Raw genomic sequence first — 6,000 nt, 5'->3', positions numbered from 1 at the left:
GATTAAACTTCACTTACCTCTTCAATTGAAGCAAAATGTCTCCCAAACATCGCCCTTAGCCGATCTCCAAAATCCAAAATGAGAACAAAATGACCAAACCCTCATTTATAAGCGCTACCCAGCGATTACGCACATGCGGCTCACTTAACCGCATCAGCTATTCCACTTCTGTGGAAAGGTGGCCGCATCGGAAGCTTCCTCCAAAAGATGACCTTCTACTTCTACGAATGATAACTTGCATCTGCAGACTCCATCTGCACATGCGGATATGCACCTCCAGTATCACATTCGCACCTGCGACCCTAAGGCTGCATCTGCGGCTCCCCATCCGTATCTACGATCCCGTACTTGTCCAGTTTTCTTTACTTCTCTGATACTTCAGCCACACTTGCGGTTCCACATCTGCGTCCACGCCCACCGCAGATGCGAGCACACTAGAAATTAGTTTTTCTTCAACTGTCCTTCCTAGTCCAAAATGAATCTGAATTCATTCCAAATCGCACCCGAAGCCCCCGGGACCCCATCCAAACATAACAACATATACTTAGACACAATACGAACTTACTAGAAGCTTCAAAACACACCAAATAATATCAAAACCACGAATCACACCCCAATTCAAGCCTACTGAAACTAATGAACTTCCAACTTTTAAAACTAATGCCGAAATATATCAAATCAACTCTGAATGACCTCAAATTTTGCACATTAGTTCCAAATGACACAATGGACCTATACAAATGCCCCGAACAAAAGTCTAAAGCCGATATCAACAAAGTCAACTGTCGGTCAAATCTCTAAATCTTCCAAACCTTCAATTTTCCAACATTTGCCAACTCAAGCCAAAATAACCTATGGACCTCCAAATCTAAATTCAGACATACGCCTAAGCCTAAAATCACCATATAAAACTATTGGAACCATCAAAACTCCATTCCGGAGTCATCTACACAAATGTCAAACTCCAGTCAATTCTTTCAATTTAAGCCTTCAACCATGGGATTAAGTGTCCAAATTCACTCTAAAATATCCCCGCTAACTATTCCGGCAAGTCACACAACCACAAATGAACATATAAGAGGCAATAAATGGGGGACGGGGATACAACACACAAAATGACTAGTCGGGACGTTACATTATTTTTATTAGATATTTCATGATATTTTCCGTTGTTGAGTTTGTATACAATGTTAATCGATTTAATAGCTATTTTGTGACTATTGGCTTGCCTTGTAATTAGTGTTAGGCGTCGTCATGGCTCCGGAGGGAGTTGGTTTGTTGCAACTAATACAAGTATTCATAAAGCCACAAAATATTAAAGATTAATCACAAAGTGTATATAAGTCAAGAAAATGAGACATAGGCGTAACAAGACATACAATCCAATTAAACACGACATCATGAATAATTTCAAAACATAGGGAAGATACTACACATGCAAAAGCCTAAATATTCTAATATCAAACAAGTTAAGGGCGCCTTGGAATCTCATCTTTCTTCCTCGATTTGTTTCCTAAGTCCTACTGTAAAAAATAAAAAAAACTACTACCCGATTCTACTACATCCCATGGAAAAGAATCGAGGCACAAAGAAAAACCAAGAGGGGCTGGTTCTACTACATCCCAGTTGACATTGATTTTTTGAAAGTCGTGCAACGTGAATTGGGAACGCGGGTTGAGCTGAGCACAGTGTTTCATCCTTAGATGAATGGACAGTCCGAGCGCACCATTCAGAACTTGGAGAACATGTTACATGCTTGTGTTATGGATTTTAGAGGTTCATGGGAGCAGTTATTACCTCTTAGAGAGTTCGCCTACAACAACAGTTACCAGTCAAGTTTCATATGGCGTCGTATAAGGTCTTATATGGGAGGCGATGTCGTTCGCCAATAGTTTGGTTTGAGTCCAGAGAGGCTAGGTTGTTGGGCACTAATTTGGTCCGTGATGCTATGGAAAAGGTTAAGGTGATTTAGGAACGAGTTCATACAGCTCCGTCCAGTCCAGACGGAAGAGTTATGCGGATCAAAAGTTTTGGATGTGGCTTATATGGTGGGTGAGAAGGTTATTCTTCGAGTGTCTCCTATGAAGGGCATGATGCGGTTTGGAAAGAAGGGAAAGTTGAGCTCGAGATTTATTGGGCCATTTAATATCTTGGATAAAGTTGGGGAGGTTTCCTAAAGGCTTGCATTACCACCTAGCCTCTCATTAGTACATCTAGTATTCCATGTTTCCATTCTTCGGAAGTACTATAAGGATAGCTCTCATATTCTAGACTACATCACGGTTCAGCTTGATGAGAATTTAGCCTATGAGGGAAGCCGATGGACTATTATAGCTTGATAGGTTCGAAAGTTGAGTTCTAAGCGTTTTGCTTCTGTGAAAGTGCAATGGAGAGGTTAGTCGATCGACGCAACTCTGTGGGAGTCCGAGTCCGATATGCGGAGTAGATTCCCATAGCTTTTCACCAGTCCAAGTACTTTTCTATTTATTTTCAAGGACGAACATTACGTTTAGAGGTAGAGAATGTGATAACCCGATATGTTGTTTGAGTACTAGCCTTGATTTTCAAGATTCGAGACATTCCGTAGCTTCATTTGGTGTTTCTTGGTTTGTATGCATGGTATGTGTCTCTTTTCAAAAAGCTTTGGGTAAACGGCCCTGTAGTAGTGTTTTGACGATTTTGATAGGCCCATACTACGATTTTGAACTTGGGAGTATGCCTGACATTAAATTCGATGGTCCCTAGGTTGATTTGACTTGTTTTGCCGAAAGTTGGCAATTTAGATGTTTGCAAATTTCCTAGGTCTGATCGTAGTTTAACTTTATGGTTATCGGGTTTGAATTTTGGTTTTGGGACTTGGAATAGGTCCATTGTACTATTTGAAACTTGTCTGCAAATGTTGGTTCAATTCGGAGTTGGTTTGAAAGGATACGAACGCGTGGTTCTAATTCTAGAGGTTCTTGAGTTTTCTGTTGAGTTTTATTCATTTTGGTGTCTGATTAGTGGTTCTCAATGTTATTTTTGGTGCTTTAATTGCACGAGTGTGTTTATATGATGTTATTATACTTGTGTGCATGTTTGGTTTGGAGCCCGATGGGCTTGGGTGAGTTTCGGATACGTTATGGTTGAGATTGGTTAGTTTGAGTACTACTGGTGCAGTTCATGTATCTTGTCTCTAATGCAGATCTCACAATTACGAGGTCTGGCTCACATTTGCAAGCCTCGTTTTTGTGAACAATAATTCACATTTGCGAGCAGGGGCCTACGCTGGGTGACATCGCATTTGTGAGGAAATGGCTCGCATTTGCGAACAGGCTGGGATCGCTTTTGCGATCATCTTGGTCACATTTGCGACCCTTGGCTACTCAGGACAGTTTCGCATTTGCGAAGCTTTGGGCGCATTTGCAATGGGATTAGAATTTGCAATTGTGAAGTCAAGATCGCATTTGTGACTTCCCTTTTGGCTGACAGGCGCCACAATTGTGAGTCATTCTTCGCAATTGCGAGGGTTCGCACTTGAGAACCTAGTGTGACAATTGCAACATCTGCACCTGAACATAAGGTTTGGAAATTGGGATATGAGTCTCATTCTCTCATTTTAGAATCCTAGACTTAGTATGAGATGATTTAGAGAGAAGAATTTCACCTACAATCATTGGGTAAGTGATTATTATCTATTTTCAATTATATTACATGATTATACATGATATTTAACATCAAATTCATGAAAATCTAAGAGAATATTTGGGGATTTTTGTCTATATTTTGAAAAATAAAATTTTGGGATTTGAGAGTCAAATTGTACTCGGATTTTGAAATAAAACACATCAATAGACTCGTGGGGTTATGGGTAGTCGAGATCTACCCTTGGAATCGGGATTTCACCAGGCGAGCCTGGAATTGACTTTTGTTGATTTTTTCCAAATTCATTAAATATTGAATATTTTCACTCGTGGGTAGTTTCTAATGCTTATTTTGAGTTATTTGAACTATATTTGACTGGTTTAGAGGCGAATTCTAAAGGAAAGGTCGTAGTTTAGTATTGATTTGATTGCGAAAAGAGGTAAGTATTGTGTCTAACCTTGACTTGAGGGCATTAGGACTAGTTGAACTATTGTTTATATGAATTATATGGCAAAACAATGTATATGCGAGGTGACGAGTGTATATGCGCTATCGTGGAGTTTAGCATGCGGGATTCGTCTATTAAATTATATGTCTTTGTTGTTCCATGTTATCTCTTGTTATATGCTTTAATTGTTGCATGTTCCTACTTGGCATCTATGCTTTAGTGGTTAAAATGTTACCTAATTGTCACTTGCTTGATTTGTTCATTTCTCACTCAATAATCTGCTTACCTGCTACTTGTTCCTACTTGCCTTAATTGTATATTCTCATTGCCACATGTTTTACCTGCTTTCATTGTCCCTATATTACTCGATGCACTTTATTATATTATTTCGCCTAAGTGAGCCGTTTAGCTATTCTTGTATTGATGAATCGAGGTTTGGATTTCGAAGTGTTGGATATTCTCTGTTGCATCGGTCGATCTTAAATGTTACATATGTTTCATCTTCTTTCATGTTGATATTTTGTAAATATTGGTGTTGAGTCAATTGTGTTAATAATTTAAAATTTATGGGATCGGGTTGTGCGCCGCAACGGTATTGAAATGAATTGATATGGTTGCATCGGTATTGTAATGATATGATATGAAGAGATAAGGACGGAATATGATATGAATATATGATATAGTGGGATCGGGTTGCGCGCCGCAACAGATTTCATTTGTTGTAATTGTTTGCGGATGCAGAGGTTGTACCCGGTATTGTGATGTGAAATTTGAGGTTTTGTTATTCTGGGACCCTCTGGTAATTGACCTACGTGTCCGGTTATCTTAGGTTAATATTTTTTTTATTTATTCATTTTTTTATATTATTTCGTACAAGTTATTATGTGAGTGACTTGCCATAGCCTCGTCACTACTTCGTCGAGGTTAGGCTCGACACTTACAGAGTACATGGGGTTGGTTGTACTCATGCTACACTTCTGCACTTCTTGTACAAATACTGGTGTTAGTCTAGCATCGCGTAGTTGAGACTGCTCGGTTTGACAGCTATACCCAAGCCCGATTCTTGAAGCATCACAATATACCACAAATCCATCTATACCCTCTGGTAGAGTCAACACCGGTGCCATAGTCAATCTTGCTTTCAATTCCTGGAAACTCTTTTCACAAGCATCTGACCATTGGAACTTAATTGCCGTCTGCATCAATTTAGTCAATGGAGAGGCAAGAGTAGAAAACCCCTCCACAAACTTTCTGTAATATCCAGCCATGACTAAGAAACTGCGAATTTTTGTTGGAGTTGTAGGCCTCGGCCAATTCTTCACAGCTGAAATTTTCTGAGGATCAACCTTAATTCCTTCACTAGGAGACTTGAGGTAGAGTTGCTGGCATTCGCAGTCCCTAAAGTCTCTTTCTTCCATGCTTTACTGTTATCCTGGTTTCAGACAGTACTATTTTTTACTTCATACAATGTTTGTAGTATTCTAGACGTTCATATACTTATGACTCCGGATTTCTAGGAGTAGTTTGGTACCGCGTTATTTATAATAGCATTGTGTCCATTGATGATATTAACTATTAATTATCACTACCTTGTTGTAATTGCTAAAATTGGTTAATTAATCACCTAATGTTGGCTTGAATAACAAGTAGTTTTTAGGCTCCATCAGGGCCCCGATGATGGGATTCCGGGTCGTGACAGTATCCTACATCGTAAAAGACATTTAAAAATAAATTATACAATGCACCTAATTTTGTTTCACGTATGACAATTTACATTTATGTATGATGCACTTGGATGCGTTATTCTCATATGATCAATATTTTACTTGAATACTTGATCAGTGGATCAATTAAAAAATCAATTATATTCGATTAATTATTTCAAGATACATTTTTGATCACTTTATTTAACGTTGCATCATTCTTGA

Source organism: Nicotiana tomentosiformis, chromosome 8, assembly GCF_000390325.3.
Source record: "Nicotiana tomentosiformis chromosome 8, ASM39032v3, whole genome shotgun sequence".
In the NCBI taxonomy this organism is placed as follows: domain Eukaryota; kingdom Viridiplantae; phylum Streptophyta; class Magnoliopsida; order Solanales; family Solanaceae; genus Nicotiana; species Nicotiana tomentosiformis.
This window is presented reverse-complemented; position numbering follows the sequence as displayed.